Source organism: Rhinolophus ferrumequinum, chromosome 14, assembly GCF_004115265.2.
Source record: "Rhinolophus ferrumequinum isolate MPI-CBG mRhiFer1 chromosome 14, mRhiFer1_v1.p, whole genome shotgun sequence".
NCBI classification, from domain to species: Eukaryota; Metazoa; Chordata; class Mammalia; order Chiroptera; family Rhinolophidae; genus Rhinolophus; species Rhinolophus ferrumequinum.
In genome coordinates this window covers 63,237,368-63,259,496 of record NC_046297.1, presented here as the reverse complement: position 1 = coordinate 63,259,496, position 22,129 = coordinate 63,237,368, and positions in this window count along the sequence as shown.

The window sequence follows — 22,129 nt, the reverse complement described above, 5'->3', positions numbered from 1 at the left end:
AACGATCTGATCTGGAGTGCGAGAGGAGAGAACTCACAGATGATTGCAGGTGTTCTAGTGTGAAACGCAGGCTGAATGGGGATTTCATGAATTCAATAATCTCCCAATGGAGGGTGAAGTCACACACCCAGGTCAGTGCTGTAGCTCAAAGACTCCGGACTCTGTCAGTTCTCACTTTCACATCCTGTCATCCATCCTGTGCTCACTTACTAACCACACTCCCTCTCATCACAGAACCTTTGCACTAGATCCTTCTTGTGAAGGACTCTGGACAGTATCTAAGGGTGACGGAAAGCGGTCTTCGTAGAATGCTGCCCGATCGTCAGATTAGGGCTCCGGAAATATCATTTTGGCTGCAAGTTAGAGAGTGGATTCGGGGAGGACGAGTGTACATGGAGAGAGTCCAGTCAGGAAATGAGTGCAGGAAAGGAGAAGCTGGACCACAGTGTGATCACATTAGAAGAAGCCTGATGCTGCAGGCCCATGTGGGAGGATCCGGGGTCTTCCTCAATAAATTAGTTGCCATGTTGGCTATAATTGGTAGGCCAGAAAAGGCTAAGTTAGGGTGTGGTAAGGGGAAGGTATGAGGAAACCAGCAGGTAGAGGGTAAGTACAGAAAGAGGGTAATGTGGTCTCACGGGTGGGGCCCTCAGGAAGCCATGAACTATTTCCAGGAAGACCTGGCACATTTCTTTGATGCCCCCGTGGTTTTTACATTTTTCTTCGTGAAGTTCACCACTTTCTACCCATGAACTCCTCTCCACTTTCCACAACCCTCCCCTTCCTGGACTGCTTGAAACGTTCCATTTCTGCCCCACTGTCCGTCGGTGCTCTGCTGGACCTCCTGACAGCTTGGAAAGGAGGCAGGGTTGCACGATGGTTGAGGCCACAGGCTTCTGAATTGGACTGACTTGGATTTCAAACAGCTGTACGATCAGGTCCGTGGTGATATTCACTAATTAGGCTTTAAAAATACATATATATATATATATATATATATATGTAGGGGCTCCTGGAGGTCTGTTCAGGAGACTGGCACAGGGTTAACTCACGTGGTTTTATCAAGGCTGGGCAGAGTCTTGTAAGCCACTAGGACATTCAGCTGCACAAACATGGGGTACAGGGTGTGAGGGGCCATATTTGTACTGCTCAACAGTGACACCTGTTGCCCCAGATGGAAACACATGCATTTGAAGTGCAGTTGGGGCTGACTTTGGGATTAAACAGAAACAACAAGAACACAAATGGACACGAAAGCGAAGAGCAGGTAAGAAAACCTTCCGCTCCCATTTGAGTTGCTTTCCCGACTGCCAGAACCGAGGTAACGTTAGCCACAGTAAACTCAAACGTTAACAGAATTAATGAATATTTAATCAACATTTAGAGGCAAACAACATACTCTGGTCAGCGCAGGGAAACTGAGGCCCGTACATACACATGTACACATGCTGTATGAGAGGTCACCCAGTGGTGGAGGCTGGACCAGGAGTCAATGGGCTGCGTCAAAAACGAGAAGACTTTTCACTTCAGAGCAGTGATTCTTGTTTAAGTTTCTTCTACTTATGAAAACAGTCATGTCAATGAGGCCCCTCCCTCCCTCCCTTCCTCCCTCCCTCCCTCCCTCCCTCCCTCCTTCCTTCCTTCCTTCCTTCCTTCCTTCCTTCTCTCCCTCCTTCCCTTTCTTCCTTCTATAAATACACGCCAAACAGTTTAGTTGACACCATGAGTCAGACCCTAGGCTGGGCACTGGTGATGACTACAATGTCGCCTGACATGAGGGGGTCCATCAGCTATCAGGGAGCCCTGCCTTCCCGTTATACAATATGGTCACTGACTCAGTAGAATCCCCTAGAATCTGCGGTGGCATCACAGAAGTGGGAAGAATGGCATTTGGCTAGGGGGATGTGGCAGGCAATGGTAGTCAGTGTAAGCTTCACCGAGGACAGAGATTTTGCATTAGGTCTCGAAAAGTCCGAATTTTTCCAGCAACAGTACACAAACTCAATCTCGTGAAGATGAATGGGGTCGAGGGGAATGGACAATATCTGGTGTATCGTTGATCCTGGCTGCATTTTAGGGAGAAGATGAGCTTAGAGAGGCAGGGTGGCAACAGGTTGGGCTAACGAGGTTCCTATTAATCTTGTGGGCAGTAGGGAGTTATTATAAGGTCTTTTCAGCAGTCAAAGGTTTAGAGGCCACTATACTTCAGGGGGAGGACCCTGGGGGCAGTATGGAAGACAGATTGGAGGAAAGAGAGAGACCGTAGGTAAGAAACCAGTATGAAAAGTTGATATCCTTATTTGGAGTCTACAGGACAAAACTTCTTGATCATGGTTTTGTCTTTTTGTGTGTGTGTTTTGTATTGTTTTTTGAGGTAACATGGAGCAGTGAAAAGAGCATAAGCTTTTAAAGAAGTCAGTCCTAAAAAAAAAAAAAAAAAGGAAAAAAAAGAAGAAGAAATCATTCCTAATTCAAATCCTACTCAGTAGCTACGTGGCCAAGCAAATTAATAGACGTATCTGGGTCTGTCTCTACATATACTTAATAATATTTACTTCGGAGGACTGGTGTGAGGCTAGGTAGGTAAGGTACTGAATGCATCAATACTGGGCCTGGCACACGGAAAGTACTAGAGAAATGGTGGTGTTGCCTTCCATCTTTATGATCGGGGTCCTTGCTCTTCTTAAGTCTCCCCAAAGTCACACTGGTGTATCGTGATGTAAAGGTTTTCAGGAAAAGACGGTTTGCATTTAATAGGCTGCCCTAGGCTTGTGTAATTTCATGTGACTGTATCTACACACACACACAGCACAAGATGGACTGAAAGCAGAGAATCTTCCTGTGGAATATCACAGACAGAAACAGGTATGCAAACAGGGGACCCTTTCATGAAAAAGTCCAGATACATCAGTTGGTATATTCTAGAACACCGAGGATCAGACCAGCATTTCCATCACTCCTTTGGCCTCCAGTTGCCAACTCACGCAAGCAGACATTTTGCCGCCTCCATTTTAAATTTAGATTTTGACATCATCTCCTGGCCTAAACGTGGGTCATGGTGATGGCCAAGTTCACATGGCTGTTTTCTGTAGTTTCAGCTTCCCTCTAATCTGTGCTTTCCTGGCAGTTTTCACTCATTCCTTCACAGAGAGCTTACCACCCACTCCACATTTTTTTTTTTTCCCTTCAATTCGTGGAAATGAATCAGGTCTGTGATGGCGTCATTCAAAAGAGAAAGCTAATTAAAAAGATCCCCTTTCCTTCCTCTTAGAGACCTTGCAATAGTTTCCGCTTTTAGAAGACACAGGCCAGGAAGGAAGCTCTTCAGTGCAGCTGTGAATAGAGAAGCCCTGGCTGGGGTTTTGGGGAAACAGAGTGATCACTCCCTATTAAAACGTAGCCCCCTGGGGGTATGTTTTAAGCTGCTTTGCCTCTACCAAAGTCAGGATAAACAGAATAACCTCAGGCTACTCTAACCAGAAGGACTATGTGGTAATGTGGCACAAACAGCAACAATTAAGTTGCTATACAGGGAAAGATATTTTCTAGATGCTCCTCCTGGGATGAGAGCTCTAACAAGCACTGATGTTTCCCTAGCTCTTCCTGTGTGTCAGGAATTAAGTGTTTGACATATGTCAAGTCATCTGATATTCACAGCCACCAAAAGGAGTGAGAACTGTTACAACCCCCACTTTACAGATCGGGAAATGGATTTGTCGAGGAAATAAAGTGACTTGCCCAAGGTCATGCGATTGCTTCATAGCAGATTGGAACCCAAACCATTTGGTTCTGGAGTACATGCTCCCAGGCACTGAAGTATGTTTATTCAATGCACACTTAAGTGGTCAGACCTTAGCGAGAAGCAGTATGTGAGAGTACGAAGCAAACTGTCTCCAGAGCATGTGAACCAGAGATGTATTTTATTTGGACTGTAGAATCCAAGATGAATAATACCTGACCCAACAATATGTTACGTTTCAGTTCATTGCCTGTGTTTTCAAGTTAAAGAAAACTGGAAGTTCTGAAAGTAAAGTAGGCAATATAGACTTTATACTCTATTCAATGGAACACTCCATTCTATAGATTTGGAAACTAAGGCCAAATCTATAGAGATAAGTGACTTGTTTAACGTTGCCCAAGCCATGTAAGTGCAGAGACTGAATATGCGATGGACTGAATGTCTGTGTGTGCCCCTCCCATTCACATGTCGAAGCCCTATCCCCAATATGATGGTATTTGGAGCCTTTTACATGTGATTAGGTCATGACGATAGAACCCTCATGAATGGATTTAGTGCCTTCATAAGAAGAGACAGGAGAGGTTTGATCTCTTTCTGCCATGTGAGGACACAGCAACAAGGCGGCCATCTGAACACCAGGGAAAGAGCCCTCCCCAGGAACCAAATCAGCCAGCACCTTGACCTTGGACTTCTGAGCCTCCAGAACAGTAATAAATACATTTCTGTTGTGTAAACTACCCAGTCTCCAGTATTTTTATTAGAGCAGCCCAAACTGACTAAATCTGATTCATAGAATGAGGCTCTTATTCAACGATTCTGTGAGGCCTCTAGCTCCATCTTCAGACTCCAGAGTCCTGACCAGAGTCAGAATTTGACACAGGACTTCTGGAACCTGAAAGCAACCCTGACAGTCATTGCAGTAGACAGGGAAAAACACTAGGTGAGCAGGCAAGTTCACGGGCTTTACACTACGTCCTGCCACTCACTATCTTAGTGACCACAGGCCAGTGACTCAATCCTCAAAGCCTCAGTTTATTGATTTGCAAAATGGGGATAATATTCTCTGCTCAATCTGCCTCCCAATTTTGCAATAAGACTAAACTATGATTAGTATCAGTGACAATATGATTCCAATATACATGAGTATCAGGAATTATGCATCTCTCAGCCTCCTGAATAAAGACTAAACTGCTTGAGGGTAGGTTAGAGACTGTTCTCTATATTCCACATGCTTTCGTAGTTCTCATTTAAGGGTGCATGGAAGGATTAGACAGAAAGGTATCTGTCGTCAGGTGGCTCCATACAGAGCAGTAGAAGAAGTAGCCATGGAGTGATTCTTTGGGGGAATTGCTGTCAAAACTGAGGGAAGATGTCCAAGGACTGTTCCCACCCATGTGTGCATCAAGGTCCCAAGGTCTACCTGATAGTCACTGGTCAGCAGTCCACGCTGTCAGAAGCCAAGGCTTCGTTTTGGGGGGAAGGAGCACTGGACTTGGAGTCAGAAGACATGGCTTTAAATCTCTTCTCTGTGCTTTAAAAGCTGTGTGTCCTTCGGCAAATTTCTTTACCTCTCTGGGCTTCAGCTGGATTATCATGATTAAAGGACCTTTTTGTAAGTATTAAGCATTTACGTTAGTTCTCTGCCTTCTCATGGGCTGTATTACAGCACATGCATTTCCACTGGGGACTTTGTCTAGGTTTGTATTTTATTTGGGTTTTTATTTTCTCTCTCTCTCTTTTTTCTCCTCTTCTTTTCCCCTTTCATGATAGGTCAAGTTGTCTCCCTTCATTTTATCCCACGTCACCCTTCCCAAGTTGAGGGCATTTTTCCGATTCAGGGTGAAAACGTCCAGTGAGTAAAACGCAGGGAGGTCAGATCCATGGAATGTAATTTGGTTTCTGCCTCAGAGTTAATACCTCAGGAAGAATATGAATGAGCTTGGACCGCTTTCTCCTGACAATCTCAGACTGGATCCTAGAAAAATTCTGGTCACGCTAACCAAACAATTGACTGATGAACAGGAAACAAACAAACAAACAGAACAGCCCAAAACAAAACAAACTGGCTGCTTGTTCTCGAATTCTAGTGAATGAACTGAATTGATACCGGAACTTCATGGTGTTCTCAGGGAAATCCTGTTGGCTTGGGCTCACTTCTCAGCACCACTAAATTTAGGTCACAGCTCAGTGAAGAACAACTACAGATCCTTAATAAAAGACAATTTACCCAGTGACATCAAGCAGGACAGCTGGGCAGGCATTCTTATTTTCTTCTTAATGTGGTGGGGGTGGGGGATAGGGAGTCGGGATGGCTGTCGACAGAAAGGCATTTTCTGACTTGCACATCCATTGGCTGACCTGTGCTGTGGCATGTGCCAGTCCATGCTTTTACAGCAAGTGAAAGCTGAATCCAATGAAACCCTCAAAGCAGTTTGTCTAAATTGGACAAGGGCAAAAAAAAGAAGGTGGGAGAGAGGCAGAGTGGGAAGAGAAAATTCACAAGTCCTGCATTTGAATCCTTGTGGCTCAGGCCTTTTCCAGATGAATCCTTCTATCCCCTCCCCCCATTACTCTCTACTCTTCATCCATACCAGGTTACTTTATAGCTCCTCACAAACTATGCTTTCTCTGTCCTTTGTGTCTTTGCCCACTCTGTTCCTCCAGAATGGGATGCTTTTCCTTCCGCTTTGAATGGCTTATTCTTGCTCATCTTTTAAAACCTAGTTCAGTTATCACTTCTTCCAGGAGGCTTTCTGTAAGAAGCCTCCAGGGGTTCCTGCCTCTGAATCTCTGCTTGATTTCTCCATTAGACTGGGCTCTGTCAAGGAGGCACTTGCCAAACTGTTCTTGGTGTCCAAGTGGTAGCACACTCCGTGGAAACCCGTTTTCCTGAGGACCAAATAATGACCTCCTTTTTGCTGAATGCAACGGACATTTCACAGTTCTCACGTCCTTGCCCTATTAAGGGAATCTTATATGTTTACAAGTTCCTTCTCCTTGATACCTTCGATTTTGGGTTGGATTATGTACCCCCACAAGATATTTTGAAGTCCTAACCCCTGGAAGCTGTGAATAGTATCTCCATTCCAGATCCTACAAGATTTCACTAAGAGGAGATCTGATCACATCATGTTTCCTGAAAGTCTTCAATGAAGACTCGGTCTTCAGTGTATGGTGTGACCTTTCCGCTATTGCATGTCCTCTCACCTAAGACCTAAACTGTGCCAAATTTTTCATCTTCCTTCTCACCATTCTACCGCTGTACTTGTTCTTCAGCCAGATTTCAATGCTTATACATTTTCAAACACACCATGCCTTTTCATTCTTACAAGTACTTTTGCATATTTCTAATACCTGACTCTTCTTTCCTGTCCTATCCATCAGCCTCATTCTTACTTAACCTTCACGATTTGATCCAGTCATGATCTCCTCCAAGAAGCCATCTTTGATTTCCACTCCAGGTAAAAGAAGGGCTTCTTTCTTTGTGCACTCACAGCCTTCCATGCCAACTTCTAACACCATTCACACCACAGTTTTGTACAAATGTCTTCACATTACCCTCCGAGTATGAGGATAGGACTCCAGTCTTGCTTATTGCTACCTAACAAGGGTTTCAAGCATATCACTTACTAAGTAAAAGTTTTAAAATAAAAGAATACGCACATGAATGAACTGAGTTCTATGGAAGCAGAGGGGAGAAAATGACCAAAAGGAATGTGGCCTCACAAACCTGAATATAAGATTGGCTCAAGGCTGAAGCTCATCTCTCTATTTTGGTTTGTGTACCATCTAGTATTGTACCCAGACACATGATTTGAAGAGGGCAAAACCACATTTTTGGTGAACTAACTACTAGCATATTATAAAACTTTGGGGAAGATTGGACCAAGGCAGGGAGGGTGAAATTCTACTTAATTCCTGATGAGAGTCTCTCAGCAAATTGAAAAGTTCATCTGGAGTCTGGAGCTTAGTCCTGGATCCATGCTTACTAATTTTACAATCTTGGAAAAGTCCTTTTGCCTCTTTGAGACTTAGTTCTCACACCTATCAAATGGGAATGAAAAATACTTTGCAGGGTTATTCTGAGGATCAAATAAGAAAAAATATATGAAAGACTACAGTGCCTGATCAATATAGTAAATTTCGACTCCCTTTCTTCTCAGAGAAGAACAGACTAGAGTGGGAGGGAAAAAATAAAGGAGCACATTTTAAACAAATAATCAACACAGTTAAAAATATTGTTTAGCTCAGAGCGACAAAAGTGTCACGAGCAACTTCTAGCAGAAACTCTTTGTAAGGAGGAGGCATTGGTGAACTTTTGGGAAGCTGTTGAGAAAAATTAGAAAGATCTTGGGTCAAAAACTTTTAGTCTGGAAAAAGAAAACTTCCTTAAAGGCCAGTGAATGATTCCTGGATGCGTACAGAGCACCATTACCTTTGCTAGTACGATAACCTTGATTCTGATTGGCACCGCTCAACTCCAATGATGAATATAGGTGGCGCATTTTAGTTAAAATTTTGTTTTTTGAAGATTGTATATTTTGTCATTGAATTTTTCCCTAATGCTCTCCTTTTTATGTTACTTAAGTAATGTATGCTTCCAACTGGAGATCACAAAAGGAAAAAAGAAAATGTCTACAACCTTACCCACCTAGAAATTGCTATTAACATTCCAGGCATATATTTTCAGATATGTTTCTAACATACATTTATACTTTTCAATAATGAGACCAGTCCTCCCATGTTTCATTACTACATATATATATTTTTTTTGCAAAATTATTACATGACAAGAGAACATCTGCTTCCAGCCATGAGCAGATGACAAGAGAACATCTGCTTCCACCTAGAAAATGGTATGAAATATTCAAAACAACAATTTTTAAATACTAGACACCAGGCCACGCAGAACCATGATCCCTGAAAGAAGGGAAGCAAATGAGATTAACCGCAATCATCTGGCTTTTGCATAGAGACAGTGGTGACTTGTGGGACCAGGCGCAGGCTCTGAGACAGACTGGCAGCCTCCTGAACTGAGGAGGAAGGTTTTGGGGGAGAAGGAAAGGTAGCTGGAATTTGTTGGGGGGAAAGCACTGGAGAAGATGAAGTGCTCCAGAAAACTGCACGGGGTCCCCTTGTGACATCTTAATACATGAGACTGAGCAAACAGAACTTTGGGGCAAGAAGAATTATCAGGGAGCCTTAAGCTAAAGTTTCCAGAACTCATACTGAACAGGGGAACAGTGGAGGTCATGCCAGCCAGAGGACGGAGACCCTGGTGAATAGACAGGAATTTTGTCAGAAGTGTTAGAAAGTTCACATCTTCAGGGGACACTCACTTATCCCTAAGAAAGCTTAAAAGCAAGCTGAGAAAAAACCAAATGAATCCACAAATCTTCTCATGTGATTCTGGGCAAGTGAATTAACTTCTTGAGCTTCAGTGTCTTTACCTGTAAAATTGGGGTGATAACTATATCTACCATCTAGTGCTGCTGGGGGATTAATTAAAGCTCTGTAATAATAGGTGATATTCACTGAGAGCAAGTATCCAGTAAGTTCTGGCATCAGTATCAATGGCTGTATGCATTCCGTTCTCAGGCAAGTACTGTGGCCAGTATGGAAACTCACACGGCATTTCTCTCTAAGTCAACAAGTAAAATCAGGCTCCATGCGTGCGAAATAGTCACACTTAAAAAAAAAAAAAAAAGGCTCTATTACTTTAGCAATCTGCCAATTCAGAATTTATGGATTGCCCTCAATGACTTCTAAAACGAACTCAAAGACCTTTATTTTAACCCCTATGACACAGAAAGCATTCACTTGCCTGCTGACACCCCCAACTGAAGTCTGAAGCTGTTAAGTGCAGAGACTACATCGATCTATTTCTGTCTTACCTTGTATAGCACAGTATCTGCTGCAGAGTGAACTCACAATACATGCTTTTTTTTTACTTAAATTCAGAAAGTGTTCATTCATTTACAGAAGAAATGAGCTGGTAACGACACACGGTGCTGTGTTTCATTCTGCAGAGGAACAAGTAACCTGCCACATGAATGCAATAAACTCTCCTGTTTAGTATTTGGTAAGCACATTCTTCTGTTATCAAGGAAAACTAACGCTAACCTTTCCTCTACCACATTGAGTGTTTAAGCTCTCAAGACACTCTGCTGGGACAAATGGGTGACGTGGGAGCTGCAATGTTGTAATGTGCTCAGAGTGAAAAGCTACTGCACCCAGGAATTAACATAAGATTAGGAGCCAAGTGGAAAGAAAGGTTATTAGCATATATTCTGGAGAAAAAGCTGGAGGATGCCCATGGTCCCTTCCTGAGGGGGAAGGGAACCCTGAATTTAGATAAATGCCCTGATTCTTGAGCTGTCCCTTCTCCTACACCCCCTTCTTAAAGCCAGTGAAAACCTGCCAATGAGATCCATTTTCATTCCCAGCCTTTGTCAGGCTCTCAGATTGTATAGTAGCTTCTTCTGGCCAATTGGTGAACACAGCTGGGGCTTTGGACTCAGATCACCTCCGGTGTGATCCTGGGTGGGCCTCGGACACACTGGGAGACCATGCACAAGTCTTTCTTGCTTTTAGAGCCCCAGTTTCCTTAGCAATAAGATGGAGAGGTCAATGCCCACTTTGAACATTGTGAAGATTAAACCATAAAGTACTGAGTGTTCAGTGACAAATGGTGCCCTTGCTTCAGGATATTTGAGAAAAGATTAACTAAAATTTGATATTGAAAGGCAGGTGAAGGGCAGTATCATTATCTTGGTCCTCTTCCTGTTTGTTCTGAATTACTGCTCCCAAGTCTTTTCTTTCTGTGACGAATAGAGAAGACCTGTGTCTACCTTTTCACACCCAGGAGACACCACTTGCCCTCTGGCTGTCGGTGGCTGCTCTAGTGAGGGCTTGTGTTAGTGACTCAGCACAAGACCACCTTCAGACATTCCTGAGGTCCAGTCAGTGTCTGGTCCGTGTCCTAAGATGCTCTGCTCTGTCTTTTCCTTTGAGTCATTCATGGCCACTTTGCAAAGGTCCGTCATGACCCAGGCAGTGACTCTGAAGCCCCACTTACACCCAATGAGCCAATGTGAATATCAGTGGATTCGATTGGGGTAAACACTCTACCTTTGGACCTCTAGATTATTCCTAAGGGGTAACTAAGATTATTCCTAAGGGGTAACTAAGGGGACCTCTAGATTATTCCTAAGGGGTAACTAAGATTATTCCTAAGGGGTAACTAAGGGGACCTCTAGATTATTCCTAAGGGGTCTCCAGGTAACTAAGTGTCTTTGGATGAGGGGTGATCTGATCCATTTGGCTTCGTCTCATCTCAACGTCCTCTCCATGGCACACGGATGAGGGTGGATAAATAGACGCTGGCCTTGGCAGTTTGTATCCAAAGCCCCACTGCAGGGACGCCCACAGAGCTAGTGGGCTCAGGGGTAAGGAATATGCTCTTTTATAATCCCGTGCTACATGCTATTCCTTTCCCGAGCTGCTATTTCCCCTCGCCCTTCCCCAGCACAACCTGGCAACATCTTACTCCTTTTTACAGTTTTGACTCCACATGTTATCGCCTCCATGAAACCATCTTCTTACACTACTGCTTAATAGGGTCACATTACTCTAAGTGGAATTTTTCCCAATGAAGTTTGTGGTACAACCAGTGCATATCCACTTTTATATCAAAAATACATCCAATCTGGGGTTCTACTCCCTTTCCCCTGTCTAATAGCTGGAGAACCAGCAGTTCACATCTCGAATTTTCCTTTGTTCTCGGTATGAATTCTGGGGTCTCCAGGTAACTAAGTGTCTTTGGATGAGGGGTGATCCGATCCATGTGACTTCGTCTCATCTCAACGTCCTCTCCATGGCACAGGGATGAGGGTGGATAAATAGACGCTGGCCTTGGCAGTTTGTATCCAAAGCCCCACTGCAGGGAAGCCCACAGAGCTAGTGGCAGAATGGTGTCCTGGAGAGGAGCTCCAGCTGGTTGGACAGGCCTTTAGAATCAAAGACATTTCCTTTCCCATTGCTTTAGTGGCATAAGGCATGGAGTTTGGAACTGTGGCAGAACAATACCCAGGGAGACCGTGGTGCTGATTGATTGTTTCAAGTCGGATCAGAAACACACAGTATTCCAGTCTCATGTGCATTAAAAAGAAAGGCCTCGGGACATTGGAACTAAAGACTGGAGAAATGCTTGGGAGAAGCATACATTACGGGGGACCATGGCAGAAACAAATGCCATGTATTCCTCACACTGTTTTCTCTCCTTGGGACTGCAGGATGACACTTCCCAACCTCCACTGAAATAGGTGGAGGGCCATCTGACTAAATTTTGGGCAATGCAATGTGCGAGGAAGTGATCAAAGCTACTCAAGGCACAGCCTTTAAAAAAACCTGACCCTCCAGTTCTCTTCTCCCTTCCAAGGCAACGTAGAAGGTACATGAGTTCTAAGGGCAGAGTGTCAGGAGAGAGGAGAGCAGCCCAACCCTCATTGCATTGAGATGTGGGTGAGAAACTACACACCCACATTAGAAAGCTACAGTTTAGGGGGGAAGCATTCGTTGGCCAGAGCCCAAAGTCATACAGATCTAACAATTAGGTGTCTGCTGAAGACTATTCTCAGACTATTCTCAGGCACCTGAATAAGGACTGTTACTAACAAATCCACTCCATCAACTCAGACACAACCCACTCCTTTGTCTCCCTCGGGGGTGCCTCTTCTCCTGGATCTTTGCCTTAGGTCTCTACTCTCTTTTCTTCCAAAACAATCAAGTCTCCTTCTGTATCTGGCTTTAAGGGGAAGTCACCCATGGTAAGGCTAGCATGTTTTGAATTATGTTCTTCTAAGGGATGCCCTGCTTAGCGATTCTGGACAATTTATCATCCCCACCTATCATCCGAAGTAGATGCCAACTTCTCTTGCTAAAATCATAATTTCATCTCTAGTTGAATGTCCATGATATTATTTATTATAGTCATAGAATTGCCTTAAGTTATATGTCTGCCCTAGTCAACGGTGATCTCCTTAAAAGCCGGGACCACATTTTTGCATATTGATTATCCCTGTGTGTCCAACACCCGGCAGCCCTATGCTGGTTTGTCATCCTGCTTATGTTGGTGGTTGGCCTTGAGTTGGAGGCTACAGTCCTGCCATATATTTCCACCAATATTTCTCTTCAGAGAACCTTTACCTAGAATGACCTTTTTTGGGGTGGGCACAAGGATATTCACCAGAGACGTGCCCCTCACCCACATGTCCATGAATTATAACAAGACAGTTGCCTCATGGCTGGAACAGTCTTCCATTTCTGCTGGCAGCATGCAATGGCTTTGCTGGGCCAGCAGGCTGAAGTCATACTTGGACCACACTTTGCTCATGGAGATTCGTCTCAAATGCCAAGTGCAAGGGCGACTGGCCACTGCACCCAAAATAAACCTGATTAGCAGCCTTCTTCATAATGTGCCCCAAACTGAGGAGAGCAGCTCAGGAACCATAATTTTGGGGTCTCACCGAGTGAGAGAGTGTAGAATGATAGGAGTTCACAGATGAAAGAAGACTTGAAGACCTTTTCCCAGTCTTCCTACTTTAAAGGGGAGAAAACAAACTGAGGACCAGAAAACAAAGCAAGTCACCTAAGAGCAGAACAACTGAGAGCAGAAGAGCCAGGATTAGAATTAGGCTGCTGGAGACCTTGGCGGTACTCTTTTCACCTTACTCATAAGCTATTCAAACATCTTTTTACTGACAACATGTGGTGGTGGTGGTTGTGGGGGGGACATGAGACTGGGCATAAAGCCATAGTGATAATACCCACAATCCATTGTCTTCAATGCTTTACATGGGTTACCTAAGCTTACCTCAAAAGCCATGTACTGTACTTTGTTTTGCAGAAGAGGCAACAGAGCCTTGGAACAGGAAGTCCACTTGCCTAAGGTCACTCAGCCACTATCTGGATAGACTGTGAAAAACTTACCCGCCCATGTCTGGGGCCCAGGATCTTAACCTCACTCCATGGCAAGTTGGTGTTACTGAAAATGAATGGACATTTTGTAAACCCCAAATACAAGACCTTCCTAAAAGCCAGAGGAGGCCCTTGGCCAAATTGTGAGACACAGAATTTATTTTTAAGGCACATGGCCATGTCCACTCTCTCAAACCACAGCCGCACTTCTGGAGTGGCTCCTTGTGCTTTGAATGTGGTTTTGGATGTTCTGTTTCTAAGTGGTAAGAAAAAACAAACAAACAAACAAAACATTTGACCAAGAATCAGGATGCCTCGATTTTGGTTTTAGCTCTGCTACCAACTTCCTGTGTGATCCTCGTAGTGACTTCAGTTCGTTTCCCTTCAATGGCTTTATACCTTCATCAAAAAAGGAGGTGGAGTGGATCAGAGATGACAAATAGAACCGTCTCAAGGCCAACTCCGATAAGTTTGGAGTCTGAGTCTGAATCTCTGTGCTGAAAACCCGGAAGCCACAGACAGACTTAGTGGTTTGGTATGAATGATTGGCAATACTTGCCATAGGTGTGTTAAGGGATTGGTATCATATGTGACAAGGATTTGCCATCTATAGACCAGAGGATCTTTGAGGTCCCTTCAAGTTCTACTGAACTCCTCCTAGAATTGTAAGTGAAAGAAGGAAACCATTAGTTCCTCCCCTCCAGAAACCTGCAGTCTGCTGACTCCCAGCAAAGAGCAAATCCAGTATCTTCCCAGTGGAGAAGCACCATTTTATCACCAAACAGAAAAGAACGTGGTGTCTCCTCTTTTGCTGCAGCCTGAGGGTGAGCCACACATGCTCAGAGCAGAGAGGCAGAGGGAAACTGACAAACCACGGGACTTAGGAGATGCTGTTTCTAAGGTTTGAAAAGCTAACCGCTCATTATAACACGTATTGGAGACTTAGATGACCTCCCCGTATCTGTGTAATTAGGAATGGGGCAAGCTGGAGTGAGGGAAGCCAAGTGTCCTTTCATTTCTCACACATTCATCCATGGAGAATCTCTTCTGTGCCATGCACTATGCTAAGCAGTGAAAGCAAACAATAAACAAGGCACATCCCTGGCTTGATATAATTGACTAACCGTGGCAGAAACAGTTGGCTATCCATCAGAGATATGTGCGTCCACTTGCAGAGATGAAAGTTGTTGCTGTGACAGGGCTGTCCCTTATAATCCTATGAGGCCTTAGAGGGAATTCTTGCTAATGGAGTGAACAGAAAGGATGTGCATTGCTTCTAGGGCAGTCTAAGGAACAGATATGTCTTCTACAGTCTCTCTATCCTCATTTGCTGGATAAACACGGTCCCCTAGAGACTTGGGGGCCGTGGTTTCCTGAATCACATGTGGCAAGCTAACTTGGACAGTTAACACCTGTATCCAACTGCTGACATAAGCAGAAAACACACTTTCACTATATGTGAACATATAAGCCCCTGAAGTTTCGGCGTTTGTTACATCAGTAAGGGCTTCCTTAATGAATATACCCTATAGGTTCCTTAATGAATATACTCTATATACCCTATAGGTTCAGGGAAGACGAATAAACCAGAAATTGCAATGTCACTTAATTTGGTGTCACGAAAGGACAGAATTCTACGTGTTATATAAGAATATGGATCTAGCGATTAGGGAAAACTAAACAGCCCATAGGAATTAGCTATGGGAAAAGGTGTGGGTAGGGGAGAGTTGGAGGGTCCAGAGGAAAGAAGGAAACTCACATCTTCCGTAAAAAGCAGAGGTGAGTGCTCACAGCGGAGGTTCCCGTGGGACGGGAAGAGTAGACGGAATGGAGTGGTAAATAAGGCCAGATCATGGCATACGGGAGGTGTCGACTTTGGAATGAAGACAGTGAGGACCAAAGCACAATAATATTGTCACATTGCTCTGGACTGCAGAAGGCGGGACCAGAAGGAGGAAACCATGCCCGTCCAGTTCATTACTGCTTCCCTCGCTTGAGCACAATGTCAGGTCCAAAACCAGGAGTGAATATTTATTAATGTTTGTCCTGATGGACGGACAGAGGAGTCAGCCCCTGGAGAACCTGTTGTATTAGTTCCGATGGAAGACAATGGGCCTTACACAAAGGTAAGGAAAGGTAATTGAAGTGGAGATAGCAGTTGAGAGATTTAGTAAGCAAGTGATCAACAGGAGGTGGCTTCCAGGTTAATTTTACTTGGCGAGTGGCTATTTGTATATCTACTAATTGCCATGTGCCAAGGACTGACTATTCTTAGTGTTTTACACATGGTAATTTATTTAACTCTTATAAAAACTCTATATGCGTTAAATAATATCAATATTAGATAAGAAAAATGAGACGCGGGCGGGTTAAAAATTTACCCTTGGTCATACGGCAGGTTACCATTAGGGCCAGGATTTACACTGAAAATCTGGCTTTAGCATCTGTGCCCTACTGGGTAGGAGATGTTTATCTGCTGTCGTAAGACACAGTAGGAGCCCCTGACCTGGGAAGGACAAAATGAGTTCAAATTAAGACTTGTGAAACTCAAGTTGTCTGTGGAACGTGCGAGTGGAAATACCAGGGAGACAGGTGAATATTTGTAATAAATGGATGAAGACAGCACTTTAGTACAAACTGAGAAAATGATCACAGAAAGGCTGAGCGTTCATTGCAGTGAGTGTAAAACTGCTAATAAAGGAAACAACCATAGGCGTGTAATCCATCTGAAATGGAAATGTGGCGTGTCATGAAAGACACCAGTGGACGTTACAGGGTGTGCACAAAGAAAGGGTAGGAAGATGGAAATACGGTAAAGACAGACATCTCCCTTAGTTATACCCAAATGAGGCTGCCGTTGGTTTCCCAGAAATTGCCAGTAGAGCTATAGCATATCATGCCTACAGCCGATTCTCGATGTAATTTTTTTTGCAATTAATGCTACAGCAACTATCTACTACTACAATGACTACCTCTGATGGTCATTCCACATGGTAATTTGAAATTCATTTTGGTAATAAGACTTAAAGGAATCCCACCTAAAGGAATCTTGCCTGAACCAAATTCATAATAATTGTAGTCACAAATTGAGTTGCCAGCACCTCCTACAATAACTGGAACAGAGTTGAGTCCTATTTGGGTGTTTTTTTCCTAAGTTACATTAATATTCTGTGTATCTGTTAGTTTAATCCGGGGACAATGATAGCAACGGAAAAGTATATTGTTGGGAGAAATCAGGTCGTGAATAAATTAATAAAAAGCATAAGGCCCCATAGGATATGCCTAATAAATAGTAGTAGTACTTATTCTTTTAATGTGTGAAGCTTTTTCTCCCCCCTACCCCAGGTCCCACTCCTTTGTTTTGAGCTAAACCCACAAATGTATTTTGGCCTCTCTTGGCTAGTTTTTGACCCTTTATTTCTCATAATAACAGCATAAATAATAGCTTCTCGATTGAATAAGGCTTTGAATGTTGGAAGTACTTTTGCATGTGTGCCTTACTTAATCTTCACACAACTCAGGGAGAGAAATTATCTCCATTTTATAAATGAAGGATCTGCCACTTAGAGAAAACCGTCTTATTAATACCATCTTTACAATAAACACTGGGTACCATTTATTGAGCGTTTTTCTTGTGCCGGGCCCTTTGGAAACAGTTCATGTGCATTTTCCTTTTTGACTCTATTCAGCAGGTCAAAAAGGTATCATTATTTTTCTCATTTTACATATGGGGAAACCGAGGCATAGAGATGCCCAAGGACCCAGAAGTGGCCAGTTTGGGAGTGGCATGTCTGCCCGAGGCTTCCGGCCCTTTTTCCTGCCCCCCCAGTGCTCTTCCTTCTACACGTCCATGCAGCCTCCTGTAGGCCTTCTTGTCCTATGTGCTAGGACATTTCCCAGTGTTCTCAACTTGTTTTTTATGTGCAAGGTCAAGACAAACCCCTGCCTTGTAGCTGCCCTTTCCCCCACTGGCTTATCTTTGGACCGACTGGGAGGTCGTGTTTCTATGTGCAATTCCCAACCCGTTACTTCTCGGTGAACTTGATTTCTTATTTTAGGGCCCAGGAGGGTGAAGATTGCCTAAGAATATTCCAGGGTTCATTTGAGGCAAACACGAGGAAGGTAAATTGTGTCCTGCCTTTCATTCTACTTTGTGACTCCTTTTTTTTTTTTTTTTCTTTTTGCTGGCATTACTGAAACTCTCCAGCTTTCTCACCATTTAAAAATATTTTTACCGAACCTCTTCTGTGCACCTGGATCTGTGCTCTGCCTTGGGAATATAAAGGTAATACATAAGATATGTTTAATTGCTAAATTCAGGAATGTAAACAGGTAAGTACAGTGTGGCGTGATAAATGCTGTAAAAAGATTCTTCCGTGTAGAGAGAGGGTAGAGAGAAGCACAAAGAAAGGAGTAATCCGCTTTTCTTAAGAGAGTTCGCTCGTTGCAGGTATACTCCCAGGGCTAGAGCTAGTGAGCGAGTTCCTGAAGGAGAAAAGATTCTCTGGGCTGGGTCTGGAGTTCATGTTGAGTGACAGGCAGAAAAATCAGTCTCTCTGAAGGTGCAGAGGTCTGAGATTTCAGGGAACATGCTGGAACCGGAGTGGTTCATTGTGACTGGGAATGTGAGATGGGAGAATTGGGAAGTGAAGTGAAGAGGCAGGCTGAAGACAGATTATGGAGGGAGGGCTTCGTGTGTTATGCTGAAGAGTTTGGACTTTCTCTTGTTCTGATGAAGAAAAGCCGACAAAGGGTTTTTTAATCAGGACAGCAGTGAGAGATTTTTGTTCTGGTTCATTCCTTGTTGGGAACTATGATCCAATAGGGAAGATTCTGTAGACACAGTTTTACGGTGGGGCCAAAGTTAGAGATAATGAATGAGGACCTAAGTTAAGGTCAATGCAGCAGGAAAGACAAGCGTCCTGAGAGCTATTTATGAGACAACCAGGTGAACCCAGTAGGAAGGTTGACCAGGGTTGGTAGCTCTTCTGACGTGAAAAGCTATTACGGATGGTGACACCATTACCAAGAGAGGGATTCCACGTCCACTGGGTTTGAGAAGGGGCGAAAATAAATAAGTTTCTCTTTGAATGTGTTTTCTTTTTAAGTTCCAGGGGAGATGGTGAATGGAGGCTTAAAAATACAGGTCTGGTGCTTACAACAGGCTGGGCTAGAGATAGAGAGGAGACAGGTATCAGCACACACGTGGTCATTAAACGTGCTTTGTGGAAAACATGTCTGGAGTTTATTCTACAGAGTGAGATGAGAGCTATCTGGAGGATGGGTAGCCATGGCTTGCCAACATTTAAGGGTGATGAAAGGAAGACAAGACAGAGAAATAGTTGTCTGGAGGTGTAAGGGAAACCAGGAGAGGAAGCTCTCACTGAAGCAAGGGAGGAAAGAGCTTTAAGGAGTTAAACGTCCGCAGAGCCGAGGGGAATAAGATAAGGAGTGAACAGGGTCAGTTGGCTGTGGCAGTTCACAGGTCACTGGAGACCTGGAAGAGAAGTTTCGTGGAGCGAAGAGGCCCAAAGCCAAACGGCAGGAGTAGGTTAGGGAGTAAGCAAAAGTTGAGCAAGTGGAGGGAGTGAAGTGCAGACTACCAGCTCCTGAATCTGAGGTCGGAGAAGGTCGTGAGGCCCCGAACTGGTATAGGCAGGACTTCATGTCAAGTGGCGGATGCATTCAATGCCCTCTGGGGGCCTCTCCTCACTTAGTCATTTACTTATTTAAGTGTGGCTTGGTCACCTGCTCTATTCTAGACACCTGGAAGTTAGGCCCCTTAGACAGTGTATCATACAAAGCAAGTGCTGGGGGATTGTCAGGAACAGTGGAGGGTCTGAGGTTTTACTCACAAGCTAACAAGTTAGCGTCTTATAGTTTCGTGGAGGCTGGCAGCAGATAGGCGACTCGGGGATCAGACACAGATGGCAGTTGATTACTCAGAGCAATAATGGTAATCAGAGTAACATCATTTTCTTAAGACAGTTCCCTGAGCCTCAGTTCCTATAGGGTGACACGAATAGGGTCATGCAATAGCGGCCCACACAGTCAGGGTTCCAGGGAAGGAATAGTGAGTTCAGGGACTTGAATCTTTTATCCTGGGCAGTCAGCACGCCTAACCCCTGAGAGACAGTAACTGTTATACTGGACAGTAAGCAAAGCTGCCTTCTGCTCTGGAGGGAGACACGGTCTCTAGTGTCCAAGGCGGTTTGCTATACACACATCTCCGAAAAAACAGTTCAGAACAAAGGAAGGCAGGGCCTCTGCTTATAAAAAGGTGCAGAAATGCAAGAGGCCCAGGGAATATGGTTTCCTAACAATGATGTGGTATAGATTATAAATTCCCTACCCAACATTCACTTTCTTCCACTAAGTAATAGAAAGCTGAATATATACCTGGCAGCAATGTACCTAATTAAAGACTATGTGATAGCTGGAGCCCTGGCAGCCTTCTTGTGACAAGAAGATTGTAACGGCGAACCCAAAGGGTAGAAAGACTGAAGGCGTCTGGGTCCCTAATAGCAGTTCTGGGCTGCTTATCTCCTGATTATATGTGAGTGGATAAATATTTACGTTTTTGTGTCATTGTGTTGGGTTCTATTGTTAACAACCATAGACTGGTAGTTACTATTGGCAACTGAATGCAATCACTAACTAATATGAATGGGGAGAGAGCACTAAATACAGAATTCCAAGGCAACCAGGAGACTAGAATTATGGTCTTCATTTGCTACTAATTTACTGCCTTCACCTTAGCAGGTAGTTGACCTCTGTGACCTTTGTATTTCTCAGCCAACCATTAGGTACTTCCTAACTCGAACGTTTCTTGGTCCTCTGTTCTTAAAATCTTTTTCCTTTTCTTTATCTTTCAAAACTCATTTGTTTTGTATCCCATTTTCCTTTGGACAGGGGCCCTTCTGAAAAGTAACCGGATGAAAATAAATGAGACGGTAGCTTCATTTGCTTTCTCCCTTCCCCCAACACCTGAATATGTGCTTTGTCAATGCCTTAAATTTAGGGGTGTGGTATAGCTTTCTAACAGATTGCCAGGCTTCTTGAAGCTTGGTAGGAGAGGGACGTACCTGGAAATGTTTACTATGTGCATTAGATACAATAATGCACATTGTGTGTTACAACTTCCATATTGCTAGCTAGTGCTCGGCACAGAGCCTGGCGTGCATTCGGCCCTCAATACTTATTGAATGAATGAACAAACAGCCTCATTTTAGAGAACAGGACGTGAAGGGCCAGAGATGGTGGGCCGTGGCTCTGTTTGATGCTATCTAGTAAACTGCTAACTTCCGTCATGCGGAACGTGGACCAGAAATTTTCATACAGAATAAATCACTGATAATCTAAAATAGATCAGAAAGAAAATAATGACATTTGAGTTAAATGGTTTCTGATTATCATTTTTTTTCTTTTTTTAAACAGTAGGTCATTTGTTCACTGGAAACAGAGCTGTCAGTTTAAATTATGCCCTTGTTTGAATAAATTGATATTGGATAATGAGGTCTCACTGAATGACTACATATACTTTTTTCTCTGGGCTAAATAATTCCAATTCCTCTAAGCTTTTCTCATGAATTCTATTTTCTAGGGTCTTAATCACTCTAACTGTTCTACGAGATTGAATAAAAATGTTAACCAGCAAGAAATATCATAGGATGATTGTTATACGAACAGTAGCCTTATGCTCACCTTTAAATACATCATGCCACTGACTCTAGTATCAGATTTAGTCCTTTCTAATATACGGGAATACTTTTCTACCTTACTAGAATTGGCTCGAAGTGTGTATTAGTCTGTGGCTCCATGTTGCTAGGGATCTATACATTACCAAGTATCTAACTAATTAATATTAAGCAAACCAAACAGCAAGTTGGCAGAGGGGATTTTCTTTATTGTCAGTTTGGATATTTCATTTCTTCATTCACAAATCCATCCATCGATTCACTCGACTAACATGTGTTGTTTCCTTACTCTGTGACAGGCCCTGTGCTACATGCTAGTGTAAAAGCGAAGAGAACCTAGGGGAGCTCATAGGCTCAAGGGCCAACACCTACAAGGTACGACAATTAATTCGTGAACTCATCCTAGAAAAACTGCTACTTCATTGCTGAATATCACTACGGTCACCTTCGAAGTACTCTCCTTGGGAAGTTATGTACCGACGCCAGTGCCTAGGTCACTCTTCAAAGCAATTGTGGAACTCTTTTTCTGGAATGGCCATCAGAGTTGTCATTGTATTACCCTTGATGTCCTGAATGGCATCCAAATGTCTTCCTTTCAATATTTCCTTTATTGTCGGGTAAAGAAAGAAGTCATTGGGAGACAGATCAGGTGAGTAGGGAGGGTGTTCCAATACAGTTATTTGTTTCCTGGCTAAAAACCCCCTCATAGACAGTG